General features: G+C 44.7%; 1 pseudogene across 1 annotated transcript; it reads left to right on the forward strand.

Moving 5' to 3' along the window:
* Positions 1-16,506: 16,506 nt before the first annotated feature.
* On the forward strand, positions 16,507-16,878 carry LOC308428364 (small ribosomal subunit protein eS24-like; annotated as a pseudogene). Its single transcript has one exon. The product of its transcript is annotated as a small ribosomal subunit protein eS24-like (transcript).

Raw genomic sequence — 16,878 nt, forward strand, 5'->3', positions numbered from 1 at the left:
TTTTATTCTGCAGAAGTCCAGCATGCTTGGGTCTACCATCTACAAAGATGGAAATGTGAAGTGGAAACTTTGAGTTCTTCGGAAAGCTAGTTAAGCCAGGGCACACAGGTGGAAAGATGTCTAAAGCAGACACGTGAATGGGCTCTCAATGAAGGAGCATAAATGGAGTATAAATATGACTCCACAGTGGGAGACAGGCACCAAGCCTTAGGGTTAGTATGCAATGCCTCATTCTTCTTCACTAATGACACGCATGCATGTACTGCTTCCCTTACAAAGTGTCGTTGAGCTCAAGTTGTGCTGACACCGCTGCAGAGAGACCCCCCCCCCCCCATAGAACTGCTCAGTGGCAGCCTGCTGTATCTACAGCCTTGTCTTAGGCTGCTTGGCCAGTCTGCTGGTTTCTTCAGGATTGAACTACAGTTGCTGGTTCGTGCCTATTGTCTGCCCGCTGAGAGGACTGGTCTCTGCAGCTGCTGAATCAGATTTGGTGTTTGCTACAGGGTTGAACTGCTGCCTAAGAAGATCAACACCCCACCCCCTCGCCTCAAAGAACAGGTCCACCTCCCCCATATCCTAATAACTTTTCTCTTCCACTACCTCTGCTGGGTGGTGGATTAGAGAAGTTGAGCCCTTTTTAAAAGTAGGTTCCAAAAAACTCCTTGCCTACAGAGGCACCACAGAGGCAGGCTCGATTTAAAGCACATTAGGGGATTTCTGAGGAGAGGGTAGGTGACCTCTATCTTAATCATTGGCTCTATCTCTAGGGACATTCCATGACTGTGGGTGGGGCTTGGAAGGCTAGAAACTGTTGCTGGGGAGGTCTGGAAACTGTTTCTGGGGAAGTCTGGAAACTGCTGCTGACACATTGTCCTTGTCTCAGGCCAGGTGACTGGGTAGCTTCTGAGACCTGTACTTGCCCAGTTCTTGGAAACAGATTTAGACCTAGTCTCCTGAACTGCCAATCTGAAGCCTGTCATGAGTTAGCATAGCCTGTCTCAGCATTAGGATTTTGTTTAGGCCCCTTAAAGGAAAGCTACTTTGATTAAAAGATTGGAATCTGGAGCCAGGCATTTAGTCCCAGCACTCTGGAGGGAGAGGCAGGGTGATCTCTGTGAATTTAAGGCCAGCCTGGTCTACAGAGAATTCCAGGACAGCCAGGGCTACACAGAGAAACCCTGATTCAAAAAACTAAAAAGCTTGTACTCTGCGTTCTACCTGGAGCTGTGGGTGGAGTCATGAATTTTAATTTGCCTTAAAGATTAGAACATTACATAATAAAGCCCCTTCTCTTCAATGCTATTCCAACTGGGCCTGTCAATCACCTGGCCTAGAGATTACCTCTAAGTAAAGATGATTCGTGGGAAAACGTGATAAGGAGGTAGGAAGGAGAATTATCCCTTAAAGAAGCAGTTGCTTTCAGATCCTCACTGCTAAGCCTGCCTGCTTTTCTGAGATCTAACTTAAAAGTCTAACATTTGTTTATGTTCTTTGAGGTTGTCCTGAACTCACTGTGGACTAGGTGTGTAGAGCTCAGAGCCTGTCTCTACCTCCCACGTGCTGGGATTAAAGGCATCATCACTATGCCCAGCACTAGTTATTGTTTTTTTAATTATAGCATTTTCTGCGTATGTGGCTCATATATGAATGCGTACATGTGGGTGTGCGAACAGGGAGGCCGGAATGTCTGGAGTCTTCCTCTGCTGCTCTTCTGTCCTATTTCTGGGATTGTGTGTCATTGAATCAGGCATTTGCTTTGTGGCTATGCTGCTGGCCAGTGAGCCCCTGTGACCTATATAACAGGCCTCAGACTTGGTAGCACAAACTGACCCCATGATGGAGGTGTCACCTGCCAAACTAAAACAAAGGCCTAATCCATCCAAGTTCATAGTTCTCTTCTGTAGTTCCACTTCTGGCTAACTGTTCTTAACTGGTTATGTCGATGTAGAACACTGATATATTTTTAAGTTAAAGCTCACCCTGAGAAAGGTTCAGCGCTACAGTGGGACCCCTAACACCATGTGGACTCACTGGTCAGCGTAAAATACATGAATTTTAAAATTTCTGTTTGTTTTTAATGTTTTCTTTTCCTATGAGCAGTAAGGAATTCTCTAACCCTCCCAGTTTCTAGCCCAGCCCCTTCACACATTTCTCCCAGCCATGCCTGCTTCAGTTCCCCAACAGTCTGCTTCAACAATACTAGCAGCTCCAAACTGTAACAACTGTTCTGGCCTATCAGCTCAGGTCAGCTTCTCCTTGGCTCAGCCGTCACCACCAAAAGTCTTCTGTGCCAGCCCAATCCACTTTTCATCTTCTCAGCTCAATGGTCTGTTTTCTCTCTGCTCCATCTTTATCCTACCCCAATAGCCTTCTTGCCCCTAGCCCTGTTCAACCTTCTTTCTTCCCGCACTGACTGTCTTCTCTAACCCTGCTCTTCTGCCTCCTGGACCTTACCCCTTTCCCTCAGCCTCTGCTGGCTTTTTATATCCTTATCTGTTTCCCAGAATCCAAGAGACAACTGACACCAAAGGTCACAGGGTCGGGCAGTTCTCTTAAAGAGCCAGTTGACTAGCAACTGGGGATCCTTTAAACTTTCTACTGGCTCAAACCCATGTCTGAAGGGTCTTCTCTGGATCCATCTGTTTTCTGTCTCCTTCCTCCGAATGCTGGGGTGACAGGGACATACCACCACAGCTGGCTCCTATCTTGTCCTCAAGTTCTAAACATGGTCACTCTGCCTCTTCATGGTCTTGTTCCTCCTCCTCTCCAGCCTGAAGCCCTCCATTGCTGACTGACTCAAATGGCGTGATTCTTTTCCCGTTTCCCTCTTCTCTGAAGCTGCTTAGATTTGCTGTGGGCCTACTCTGGTTTCTTCCTCCTCCCCACATTTGATAGTCCTTCAGTTTCCTTCAGAGTTCCTTTTAAAGTTCTTTTTATCAGCAAGACAACCTGCAAAGTAAACCCCGATTCCCTGCCAATATGTGCCAACTGATTTTTCAAGACAAGCTCCAAGTCGGTGTTCCACCTGGACACCCTGGAATGAGACACCGGAAAGCCACGCCCCACCCCCAACAATTTGGCTGTTGCATGACTTCCAATTTCTCAGTAACTTTAACGATCTGTTTAATGGCACTGAACTTAGTATGGGTAGTTCCATATGATCTGTTGGCCCTGGTGTGGGAGCTGAGTCTCAAACAATGGCTTTATGCGATTTTTATTTAGCTACTGTGTTGATGGAGATCTGGCCACGAACCTGGGAGACTGAGAAAAACAGGATAAAAAACAGGACTGAGAAAAGCAAGACATGGTGTGAGAGTTCTTGGACCAGGGACAAAGGCTTACAGCTCTGCAGTTCTCTTCTTAGACTTGAGCAATCCTGTACACTTGGCTTTTTTTTTTTTTTTTTTTTTTTTTTTTTTTTTTTTTTTTGTGACTTTATCCTGTCATTACCCAGCTGGCTTACAGAATCTTTAGTCTGTGCCTGAGTCTACCTGCCCATCCTGAGTCTAAGCCACGCCCCCGAGTCTACCTGCCTGTCCTCCTGAGTCTAAGCCCCTCCTGTGATAGAGAAAAGCCAGTTTTCCTGTGATCTTGTGCAGAGCTGATTGGGCCGCATATCCAACGATGCCTGAGTTTAAAAGCTGTTCTGTAGGTGCAGAAGAATCCTAGGCCACGATTGCTAAACCATCACAATACTAGAAAGGAAGTGATACTGAATAACATGCAAGAAATGCCAATGCTTGGTACTCCTGGATTTAGTTCTTTTATAAAGAAAAGAGCCAGTTGAAATTACAGTTCATTTCCTAACCTTTAATTTGAATGTAGCTGTGCCTTTGTGTTATGAACATTTTACATTACAGAATTTCCACTTCACTAGACTTAGCTAAGAATCAGGGTTGGTTTGTACAGCACGTGATCTTTCTTCCTCTTTCCTTCCTACCTCCCTCATCCATCAGTTCTCTGTATGACACCCAGCATGATGCAATCATATTTAGATTATTCAGATGGTTATTGTAGTGATTTTATCATTTATTTTATGTATGTGAGTGATTGGTCTTCAGACACACCAGAAGAGGGAATCAGATTCCATTACAGATGACTGTGAGCCACCATATGGTTGCTGGGAATTAGGACTTAGGACCTCTGGGAGAACAGCCCTTTCACCAGCCCTTACTGTAGTGATTTAAGGAACAGACTCTGCCTTTTCTTTTGCCTCTGCACCACACCCAGCTCAGCACGTTTGGCTCTTTGCAGCTACCTTCCTCTCAGAAGGGACAACTTTGGTCAAGTTTGCCTGTTAAGGTCAGCTGTCTCCTCTGGACCCCTAGCTCAGCAGCAGTGCTCAGCCTGGGTGCAGGTCAGCTAAAATTTAGGAATGAGGACCTTTCCTTCCCCTCTCAACCAGCTCAAGAGTAGGGCTTTTCCATACTTTAGAGTGGCAACTTTTCATTGTGACCTTCTGGGCAGAGACGAGCACCACACAGGGCCCGTTCTCCTAAACCCATCTTCTTCCTAGTAGAAAACTAGGGATGTTCTTATTGTTCAGGCATTATTCTGTTGACGTAAGTATTTTAGAAGCACATTTCATGGCCTGAGGGGGTAAACCAGCTTAGATTTTTGTGTTAGCAAAGTTTATTTATTGTTTAGTATTAGTCATGGAAACTAAGACCCACGGTTTCTAGGCAAGGGCTCTACCACAGAGCTGTACAGACAGCCTTTTAATTTTGATCCAGGCTGTCAAACAAAGTTAGGCTTTCTACTGCTTTGATGAAACACCATGACCAAAAGCAACTTGGTGGGGGAAGGGTTTATCTGAGGTTACACTTCCACAGTATATCACTGAGGGAAGTCAGGGCAGGAACTCAAACAGGGCAGGAACCTAGAGGCAGGAGCTGATGCAGAGGCCTTGGAGGGGTGTTGCTTCTTAGTTTGCTCCTCAGGGATATTATTTATTTGTTTATTTATTTATTAATCATTCCATTCGTTTACATCACAAATAATATTCCACTTCCTGGTTTTTCCTCTGCAAGCCCTGCATCCCACAACCTCCCTCTCCTCTCTCCCCTTTGCCTCAATAAGAGTGCTCTTCCACCCACCCACCCTCTCTTACCCAACACCTCCAGCATCCCCCTATGCTGTGGCATCAGACCTTCACAGGACCAAGGGCCTCCTCTCCCACTGATGTTAGACAAGGCCATCCTCTGCTACACATGTATCTGGAGCCATGAATCCTCCTCTGTGCACTCCTTGGCTGGTGGTCTAGTCCCTGGGAGCCCTGGGTGGTCTGGCCAGCTGATGTTGTTTTTCATAGTACATAGTTGCAGTCCCCCTCAGCTCCTCCAGTCCTTCTGCCAACTCCCTAACCAGGGTCCCTGAGCTCAGTCTGATGGTTGGCTCCAAGCATCCACATCTGCATTGGTCAGTTGCTAGCCGAACCTCCCAAGGAGGTTCATACCAGGTTCCTGTCAGCAAGTGCCTCTTGGCTACTGCAACAGTGTCAGGTTTGGTGTCTGCCAATAGGATGAATCCCCAGGTGAGGCAGACCTGGGATGGCCCTTCTTTCAGTCTCTGCTCCAGTTTGTGTCCCTGTTCTTCCTTTGGACAGGAACATTTCTGGGTTAAAAATTTTGAGATGGGTGTGTGGCCCCATCTCACCACCAGGGGCCGTGCCTATCTACTGCAGGCAGTCTTTACAGGTTCTATCTCCCCTTCTCTGCTAACATCATCCCCGGTTGGTCTTGGGAGCCTCTCTCATTTCCCTGATGTCTGGGGACCCTCAAGTGGCTATCCCCAGTTCCCCCTCCCCCCTCCCCCAGCTACATATTTTTATTTGATTTCCTGACTGTCTGTACCTTTCTCCCACCCCCTCTGTACCACATGCTGCCCCCTTATTTCCTCCCCCTTCTTTCTCCCTCCCAGGTGCCCCCTCCCTTTACCTCCCATGATAATCCTGTTCCCCCCCTCAATGCAGGACTGAAGCATCCACACCCTGGTCTTCTTTTTCTCCTAAGCTCCATATGGTCTGTGGGTTGTATCACGGGCATTGTGAGGTTTTGGGTTAATAACCACTTATCAGTGATTACATACTATGTGTGTTTTTTAGTATCTGGGTTACCTCACTCAGGATGATATTTTCTAGTACCATCCACTTGTCTGTGAATTTCATTTTAATAGCTGAGTAGTACTCAATTGTGTAAATGTCCCACATTTTCTATATTCATTCTTCTGTTGAGGAACATATGGGTTGTTTGCAGCTTTTGGGTATTATAGATAAGGCTGCTATAAACATGGTGGAGCATGTGTCCTTGTTATATGTTGGAGATCTTTTGAGTAGAACTAGTTTCAATTTTCTGAGGAACCACCAGACTGATTTCCAGAGTGGTTGTACCAGCTTGCGATCCCACCAGCCAAAAGAGGAATGTGCCTCTTTCTCCACACCCTTGCCAACATCTGTCACCTGAGCTTTTGATCTTAGCCATTCTGATTGGTGTGAGGTGGAATCTCATGGTCGTTCTGATTTGCATTTCCCTGATGACAAAGGATGTTGAACATTTTAAGTGATTCTCAGCCATTCAATATTCCACAGTTGAAAATTATCTGTTTAGCTCTGTACTCCATTTTTTAAAATAGAGTTATTTGGTTCTCTGGAGTCTAACTTCTTGAGTTCTTTGTATATTTTGGATAGTAGCCCTCTCTCTATAGAGGAACAGGGATTGAAGATCAGATTATTCAGAAGCTGTCTCACCTGGGGATCCACCACATTTGCACCCACCAAATCCAATCACTATAGCTGAAGCCAAGAAGTACTTCCTGGCAGGAACCAGATATAGATGCCTCCTTAGGGACTATGTTAGAGTCATATAGATATATCTGAACATGCCTGCAACTAACCATCAAACTAAACACAAAGACCAGGATGAAGGTGCTAAAGAAAGGACTGAAGGAGCTAAAAGGGGTTGCAACCTCAACATCGTTATCAACAACCAAACCCTCTAAAACTCCCGTGGACTAAAATACCAACCTTTGTGCATACATTGAGAGTCCTATCGATCCAGTTGCATATGTAGCTGAAGATACCAGTGTCTGGATCAATGTGAGAAGAGGCTTTTGGTCCAGGGAGGGCATGTTTTTCCAATGTAGGGGAATGCCAAGGTAATGGAATAGAAAGGGTGATTAGGAGGGAGTGCACTTTTGTGAAGGCAAATGGAGGGGGAGGAGGAATGGGAGTGGGGTGAGGGAAGGGATACCATCTCAAATGTAAATACAAAGTATCTAATAAAAGAAATGAGAAAAAAAGAATAAAACCCCTTGCTTGTTGCATTGATTTCTGTCTCTGTGTCTATGGGAGTGGACACCTCAGTCATTGGGCCACACAGGCCCAACATTACTTGATCTTTTCCCCTTACTACTTTCAACATTCTTTATTTGTTCTGTGCATTTGGTATTTTAATTATTTTGCGACAGGAATTTCTCTTCTGGTTCAATCTAATCAGAGTTCTATAGGTTTCTTGTATGTTTATGCACATCTCTTTCTTTAGGTTAGGGAAGTTTTCCTCTATAATTTTGTTGAAGATGTTTGGTGGCCCTTTGAGTTTGGAATCTTCATTCTCTTCTATATACTTATCACTCTCAGGTTTGGTCTTTTCATTGTGTCCTGGATTTCTTGAATGTTTTGAATTGGGAGCTTTTACTTTTTGTATTTTCATTGACTGTTGTGTCAATGTCTTCTATGGTATCTTTTACACCCGAGTTCTCTCTTCTATCTCTTGTATTCTATCTCTTGTAATCTAAGGTGATTCTTGCATATCTGACTCCTGCTTTCTTTTCTAGATTTTCCACCTCCAGGGTTGTCTCCCTTTGTGTTTTCTTTAATGTATATATTTCTGATTTTAGATCTTGGATAGTTTTGTTCAATTCTTTCACCTGTTTGTGGTTTTTGTTTTTGTTTTTCTTTATAGTAGTTGTTTATGTCCTTCTTAAAGCCCTCTATCATCTTCATGAGAATTTAGATCTGAATCTTGCTTTATAGGTGTGTTAGGGTATCCAGGGCTTTTTGTGGTGGGAGAACTGGGTTCTGCTGTTGCCAAGTAGTATGGTTTCTGTTGCTTATGTTCTTGCACTTGCCTCTCATCATCTGGTTATCATTGGTGTTAACTGGCCTTGCTGTCTCTGATTGGAGCCTGTGATCCTATAATCCTGTGATCCTGGGTGTACTAGAACTCCTGGGGAGTTGAGATGCTACTAGGGTGTGGGTTTAGTGAGTTGGGATCTAGAATAGATGCTCTGCTCCAGGTACAGGTGCAAACCAGAAGGAGTGTGGGTCTCTGGCTGGGCAGGGTATCTGCATCCCAGAGTCCCAGGGGTGACCGTTAAGCTGGATTTGGAGGCTGGATTGGGGTCTCACCTGTGATTCTGAGTGTGTCAGAATACCTGGGGAGTCAAGTTGCGACTGGTTTGTGTGCAGAGTTTGCTGGGATCTAGAGCAAAGGATCTGTTTTCAGGTACTGAAAGGCCTCCTCAGGGCTTTCTCAGCTGGCTTTCTTATAGAACCCAGGATCTTCAGCCTGGGAATGGAACCATCCACAATGGGCTGGGTCCTACCACATCAATCAAGAAATTGACCTGTGATGAGGATTGCTTACAGGTCAGTTTGGTACATTTTCTCAGTTGATAATTCTTTTCCAAAAATTATCCTAGCTTATGCGGAATTGACATGAGAGACCAGACCAACTTCATCTTGGGTTCAGGCTCCATCTTAGAGAACCTGACCTAAGGTTGAACTGGAGTTAACTAACAAATCTGCACCTAACATTAGTCTTTGGGTCACTCCCTAACAAGCCTACACCTAGCATTAGTCTCTTGGTCACTCCCTAATGACCACCAATCAGGAGGAAAGCAGAAGTTACAGCTGTACCTAAGGATACTTACGTATAAAAGTTTATGGTTTGGCTCCCAGCACCAGCCAATCATTTTAAAGGGCAACAAATTCCACAATAGCCTCCAATCAGATGTGTGCCAAGCTGGATATCCCCTTGTTTGTTTGCTTGCCTCTGTGAATGCTTGCTTGGAACTGGGCTCAGGGACTCACCTGCTTTGTCAGTGATGATTGTGTAGCCCACGCTTAAGCCTGAATAAAGACCTAGTGCAATTGCATGAGAATTAGCTCCTTGGTGGTCTTTGGGGGCCCATGAAATGGGCACAATGGACATAAAACTAGCCAGAGCACCGGGTCTCACCAGACTTGGGATCCTTATGCCTCGACTTCTCAAACAGAAACAGTGAGCTTATGGCCACAGTGCTGGCTTCTTCTTTTACCATGGTTCCCCCAAGGTAACTGCTGCAGAACTGGTAGCTGTATAAAAGGTGATAGAAGGTGCCCCAAGGCAGCTGTGGGGCTAACTACTCCCCTGATCCTCTCTCAATACCTCCAAGTCTCATTGCAGATAGCTTCCCCTGTCTGGTCCTAAAGGACAGGACTGAGAAGGGACTTACATTGCCATTAGTGACAGTTGATGTTGTTCAAAGGGCCAAAGTCAGATATTCATTCATTCATTCATTCATTCATTCATTCATTCATTCATTGTATATAAGCATTCTGTCTTCATGTGCATCAGGGAGAATCAGATCTCATTGCAGATGGTTGTGAGCCACCATGTGGTTTCTGGGAACGAAACTCAGGACCTCTGAAAAGAGCAGACAGTGTTCTTAACTGATTTCTTTAGTTTGGGACACCTAGCCTCTTAAGAGTGATTTGTTTCTTAAGGGGGGCAGACCCATGTTCTAACAGACATAATTGTCATCAACACAATGATGTGTATCTGTGTTAGATGTCATTGTGGTAGAGACAAACAATGAAGATCTCTTTGAACTGAGTTGTGACACAGGGCTGGAAAATTAATGTACTCTTGAGGCAGGACAGTGGAGGCATACTGCTGGACTAGCCAGCCGAGAAAAAATTGCTTCTCTTAGACATTATGACATTTATGGAGCAAAAAACACTTGAGATTCATTGCCAGGACTTGGGGCTAGGAGGTGTGACAATTTACAGCACATCTGGGGTAGCAGCTGCAACAGAATTGCCACTTGATTAAAGTTATGGTAATCGGCTGTCTCCAGGATCCATCTATCTTCTGCACAGGCCAAAAAAGAGACAGAGTTTAGTAGAGATATGGTAGCAACCTGCATCTTCAACATCTCTTCCTGGCACTAGTCTTTTTAGTTCCTGAAAGGATTCCACATTGGTTTTAGTTCAGTGTTTCCCAGGGCAAGAGGTAGCTTGGCTCTCTTTTGGTCCTTTCAATCATAATAGTCCCCATGCCCTCCACAGATTAGGGAACCAATGAGGGAATCCTGCCAAGTCTTAAATATATTTGTGTCAATTATGTATTTCAGGATGAGGAAGCGACTACCACTGGATGAACTTAGGAACCCATAGTGTGTAAGGGAGGGCAGCCCCTTCTGAGATAGTACAGGACACCAAATTCTCAGCACAAAGGAGATTTATTATCTTAGAGCAGCGGGGGTGGGGGGGTGGGGGGGTGAGACTGCAAAGGCAGACAACAAGCACAGCAGGAGCAAGCAAGCAATGGGGGATGAATCCATTACCCCACACCCTAAAACCCAGTTCTGCGCACATTCCCCTGAGCTCAGTTCTCTGGTTGTGTAGTGCACCTCTACACAGGTCACACTTCACTTCTAGGGGCCTGTCTAGTTGAGTCTGGTTATAGATCTAGAGGCAAAGATAAATGGGCAGTGAAGGCCAAGAGGGACATTACTGAATTTGTACACAATCCAGTATTGTGACCCTAGGCAATGGCAAAAGGAAATTCTGCAGCAGTAGGGGTAGGATTCATTGCATCTGCTGCTAAGGGTGAGGAGGGAAGATAAACTCATCAGCACTCGGTGTTCACTGAGCTCAGCCCCCTCCAGCTGCAGGACCCCATTCTTCCAGTGTCCTCTCTGTGCAGACACTTTGAGCCCAGACTTAACTCACATTGTTGGTTAGCCAGCTGCATGAGGAGGGCTTTGCAGCAGCTTTGGTTCATGGCTGCAGGAGAAAAGGGTCCTTCTTAAGACATGTCCAACCTTTGACATTGCCATAAGAAGTGATCTATAAAATTCATACTGGGAAATCAAATTTAAAAAATGACACACACACACACACACACACACACACACACACACACAGAGAGAGAGAGAAAATCTCAGTGTTTCAAGTAAGTTTATGATTTTATATTAGATTGTTTATAGTTGTGATTTGGTGAATGAAAAAAAAAAAGAAATAAAAAGGAAGGATGTGATTGCTTCTCGGCACCGTGGAGGAGGTTTATAGCAGAAGCAAGGGAAAGCATAACCAGAAGGTGGAGACCCCTGGAAGAGTCCAGCGTGGACATGACCTTGAGCCATGTGAGGATAGGGGAGAGGGGCAGAGGGAGGGAAGAGAGAGGAACCAGGTGCAGCTGCCAAGAGGGCAGGAGGTAAATAGGGACAGTAACTCCGATGCCTGGATTATACAGGGAAGAGCCTCTAGGAGAAGGACAGCCTGGGCCCTGGGCTGGAGGGTTGAGAAGTGTGTTGGGAAGAGAGAGGGGTATGCCAGCTATACCCTGTAGGGACTGAGAGATGTTGGGAGAACCTGGTGACCAGGTCTGCTTTGAAATGTTAAATAAGTACCTCAGCCCTTTGTTCCAGAGTTTGAGACTTAGTATCTATCCATGTGGTGGTATCTGTGCCTGTAGCTTTGGGTTGGTCATGTCTTCATCTAGAGCTGGAAAATTTGTCTAAGCTCATTTCCTTCTTGTAGTGATTTGAAAGAAAATGGCCCCTGTAGGCCCATAGGGAGTGGCACTGTTAGAAGGTGTGGCCTTGTTGGAGGAAGTGTGTCACTGTGGAGGTGGGCTTTACGGTCTTATATGCTCATACTATGCCCAGTGTGCTGTACAGTCTCGTTCTGCCAGCTGCAGATCCAGATGTTGAGCTATCAGCTATTTCTCCAACACCGTGTCTGCCTGTGTGCTGCTGTGCTTCCAATGACGACAATGGACTTTAAACATCTGAAACTGTCAGCCAGCCCCAATTAATTTTTTCTTTTCTAAGAGTTTCTGTGATCATGGCTGTCTCTTCAGAGCAACAAAACCATAAGAAACTTCTTTTTTTCCTCTATTCTCTTAGCAATCAGTCAATATCATTCTATCCTTTAGTTTCCCTGAACTGTTCCAAAAGTTTATATGGAGTCACTAAATTCCTTGCCTCTCACAAACGGTGAATTGGAAGCAGCAAACAGGTTTTCTCTTGTAATCTCTTTAGCTCTGTCTGTAACCCTTTAACTCTCTATACCAAGAGGACTTGGGCAATGTTGGCTGTAGTTGTAAGATTAGAGAACCTACAGTTCTTTCTAGAGTCAGTCATGGTGACACATGCTGAAAAGAGCCATTCCCATATCAACACAGCCACATCCTCATCAGATCAACTGTACCCAACCCACTACTGGGCCTGCTGACTGTTGGTGGTCCTTCAGAGAAGGAAGGAGTGGGGCCATTAGACCCTCCCCTGAGACTCCAGCCACTCCCAGATATTTGTCTCCAGTTCCGATTTGCAAACCCTGATTGCACGGTGCCTAGGGATGCTGGGAGCCAACAGGAAAAAGGAGTTTCCCTTAGCCTGAGTAATGCCATTTTGCATAGATCTAAGCCTAGGTTTCTGTTTCCCACAACGGAGGCCTTTTCCCAGAAATCAGATGATCTCACTGTGGTCAGGTAGTTAGCTGAGTAGAAAGGTCACCCAGGCAATGGATCCTGCTTGGCAGAACAGTCTGTTGTACCTGGGAAGTACCCCCCCCCATGTAATTCTTCCTGTTTTTCTTTAAAAGAAATGGTTTTGGTGCATAATAAACAAGAGCTTGATCTGTACTTTTGACTCTCCTTCTTTGTGTCTCGTCCCCCATTTGTCAGTTCCTTCCTCAGGTTTATGTTAAAGACGCCTTGGGCTGGGGTCTAGGGAGGTGTTAGAGTATTTAGGCTGAAGAAGGTTAACCAAAAAATAAAATAAAATAAAGGACTCCATCTTTGCAGCTATGGGAAACCATTATCCACACTGAAGACTTCCCAGTGTGGCTGCTTTGGGTTTCCCATGCTCCTGTAAATATTTTTTCTTATGCTCTTGAGAGGGATGGATTCCCACTACCAGTCAAGAGTTAAATTGGAGCAAGCTGCATGATGGCCCAGCAGGTGCTTATTTTTAGGATTGGGGATCTGAGTTTAATGCCTGGATCCCACAAGGTGGCAGGAAAGAACAGACCCCCCCCCCCATGTCTTCTGACCTTTGTGTGTGTGTGTGTGTGTATGTGTGTGTGTGTGTGTGTGTGTGTGTGTGTGTAGGCCTGCATACTATGGCACATGAGAGCACACACACACCCCAGTAAACTTTTCAAGTTAATTAAATTAGAGTAAAAAAGGAAGCAAGAACATACTCTTTAGTAAAAAGTAGCATGATCCTGGCAGCCATGGGGACTTTAGATTCCTCTCTCTGATAAGTGTCCCTTGGGTCTCCTTCAGGCTAACACACATCTAGGAGAAGGGTGTGCTTTCCTTGTAAGCCCAATTTACTCAGAATTCTAAAGCAGATGCATAGGCTGCCCAAATATATAGAAGGGTTTATGTTGTCCTAAAATTGAAAACTGTACTAGGGGAAAAAGGTAACATCTGCATACTCCCCGGTGAGGAAGAGGAAGTCCTGCAGCTGGTCTGATCTGACCACTGCCTTTCTGTTGGGGCCCTGAGCTGGCCCATCTGGAGTAACGACCACCAGCCATTCTTCTTTTCAGGTTTTTTGTTTCAACTCCAGTCCCCAAAATAGTTCATACAAGAATCTGTATGTCTGTCCATAAGACACTGAGGGAAGCCAGGCATCAAAGAACACTCTTTTGCCATGATCTATGTATGTAATTGGGTATTATTACTACAGATGGCTCCCTGGAGAGTTGCTATAGTAGTCGACAAGAGAGAAGTTGGAGTCTGAGGGCAGGGGAACATGTAGGTGCTTTTTTTTTTTTTTTTTTTTTTTTTTTTTTTTTTTTTGGTCTACTTTATTGGGTTCTTATACCTACCACCCCTCCAATTCCTTCCAACCCCCAAACACTAGGTTGGAGAGAAGACTAGAGGGAAAGGGGAAACATAGACTTATTTAGACTACTTCCTGCTTATTAGGGGTGTCAGGTTTCTAAGGACAAGAATTCAACTATCTGCAGCTGGCAAAAATCATGCCTCCTCCGGGCATGAGACAATCATAGTTAATGACTGTGGACAAACTGAAACAGCCGCACGTCCCATACCTGGAATTAAAGCAAAAACACTCACGTAACATAACGTGTCTTTTAAAAAACCAAAACTCCCAATACAGGGATACACCACCTTCCCTTAGACCCTTTTATCTGGCTTCCCTTTAGAAGTTATGGCCTAACTTTGCCTCTTGCTAGTTGGGCTTTGGTTCTCAGTCTTTGCAAACACTAAGCAATTTTGTTTGGGGCTAGTTTTTGAGGCTTCTGCCCACCACCATGGAGGAACCTTCAGAGAAAGTAGACCCAGCTGTGGACCCAGAAACTCTGCAGCCAAAAGGTAAAGAGGACTCATTCAATGATTCAGTCTCAGAAATCCTATAACCAGAAGCCCTAGTAAAAGGTCATGAAAAAGCTAACCCTGAACCCCAGCGCCAAGCAGCCAACACATTGCGGCAGCCTGCAGCCTCTGTCACCAAACTGAGAGCAAACCTGTGGAGAACAGAAGTGAGAAAATCTTGAGGGATGTTTAAAGCGCCTTTCCCAAGAGAAAGGTCTGCACACTGCTGTCGGTGCTGAAGGATTCCAGAGCTAGGATGAGAGGACTTGTTTGGATTAAGCAGAGACAAAAAAGGCTTGAAGGAAATGAATGAAGGGAACAGTGAACTGTCATATGTCTCTGCACTTTCTGCCATTATCAAAGATGGGATCCTTCTGAGAATGCTAGAATTGACAAGATTTAGGACTGTCATTCCTGTTAGTGATGCCACACAGATGTGAAAGCTGCTTTTTGTTTAAGATTAAACCTTTCCTGGTGTAGGGGAATCTTCTAACTTGTTAATTAACCTTTAAATTATATAGGATGTGTGAGGTTTGGATTCACGTAAATTACTCAAATTTATTCAAAGAATGGAGGATTGAGTCAAAGCATCCTGTGGATTTTAGGAGCCTCAAGCCCGGGGCTGAGAGGTAATGTAAGTAGAATTTGGAGTTGTTTGGTGTAGAAGGTAATTGGAATAGATCTTTGGATTTCCTAGTTTGCAGAAATTTGCAATGAAGCCAGTTTCGTTATCTTAACTTTTTGTAATAAATACACAGAACAGATTAGAACGAGCCATTGAAGATGGGGAATTGTTTTTACATGTGTATGTGTGGGCGTGTGATGTAAAAAACAAAGTTTTTAGAGGCTCTGAGACTTTTCCAAAACACCCCATTCTTAGAATGTGAGACCCTAAAGACACAAAAAAAAAAAAGGACAAAGCCCCTCAAAGTTTTGAAATATATAAACAAAGTTCTGAAAATGTAAAAACAAAGTTTTAGTGGACAGGTCAAGCTATACTGACCAAGCTGAGTTAAGACAAAACAAAAATGACTGCTTTAGGAACAGCTCCCCTACCCCTGTACTGAATTCCAAGGTGAATGCAAATTGTTTCTCCCCCCTTTCCTCTCCCCTTCCTCTCCTCTTTCTAAAAATTATACTGCTGACCAATGGTAAACTAGTAGTTCAACCCCTCACAAAAAAGTATAAAAGATGTGTGCTTTTTGAGTTTGGAGTTGACTCTCCCTGTGAGGATGAGCAACCCCATGTACGTGGAATAAAAAACCTCATTATTACAGAACTATCGTGTTCTGTGGGTCACGCTTCTGAGCAAAGACTCCTAGGGGTCTTATAACATGTGCACACTCATGATGTTCAGAGTTTGATGTGTGCTACCAATCCTGCTTGTTTCTGTTTGAGACAGGGTTTCCATGAGGTCTAGCTGGTCTCTTAACTCCTGGTCCAGCCTCTCTGTTTCCCAAGTTTGGCACCATAGGCTTGTCAGCAAGATCTGGAAAATGTTTGTCTTGATTTTGTATTTGTTCATGCTGTGTGATATTAAAAAACAATTGGTTGATATATTTCTTAAAAAAAAAAAAAAAAAAAAAGTCATGACCTGATTCGAGGCTGGGTCTTCACCTGTTAATCCTCTTTGGAAACATCGTCACAGACACACTCAGATTGTGTCTCCTAGGTGATTCCAAAACCAGTCAGACTGACACTATCAACCATCATAGGTAGGAAGTGCCTCCCAGTGACTTGCAATTGCCTCCTTGGCCCAAAGCTTGTGGCAATGTTTAGGCAGGTTCTGGCAAAGTTGAGGCAGAGCCAGCAGTAGCTGCTGGGAGTATATCTTGTCTATAAGAAAAAACAAGCTCTTTTCCTCCTCTACAGCTCCTGCACCGACCCGGTAACCATCCAGACCAGGAAGTTTATGACGAACCGTCTGCTTCAGAGGAAACAGATGGTCACTGACATCCTTTATCCTGGGAAGGCAAAAATACTGAAGACAGAAATTCGGGAGCAGCTGCCAAAATGTACAAAACCACACCAGACGTCATTTTGCGTTTGGATTCAGAACCCACTTCGGTGGTGACAACTGGCTTGGCATGACCTATAATTCTTCAGAATATGCAAAGAAGAATGAGCCTAACACAGACTTGGAAGATATGGCCTTTATGAGACGAAAAAGACCTCCCATCAAAAGCAAAAAGAACACAAGAACAGAATGAAGAAGGTCAGGGGGACTGCAAAAGCCAAGGCTGGTGCTGGCAAAATGCCAAAGTAG

Source organism: Micromys minutus (genome assembly GCF_963924665.1).
Source record: "Micromys minutus genome assembly, chromosome: 1".
Classification (NCBI taxonomy): domain Eukaryota; kingdom Metazoa; phylum Chordata; class Mammalia; order Rodentia; family Muridae; genus Micromys; species Micromys minutus.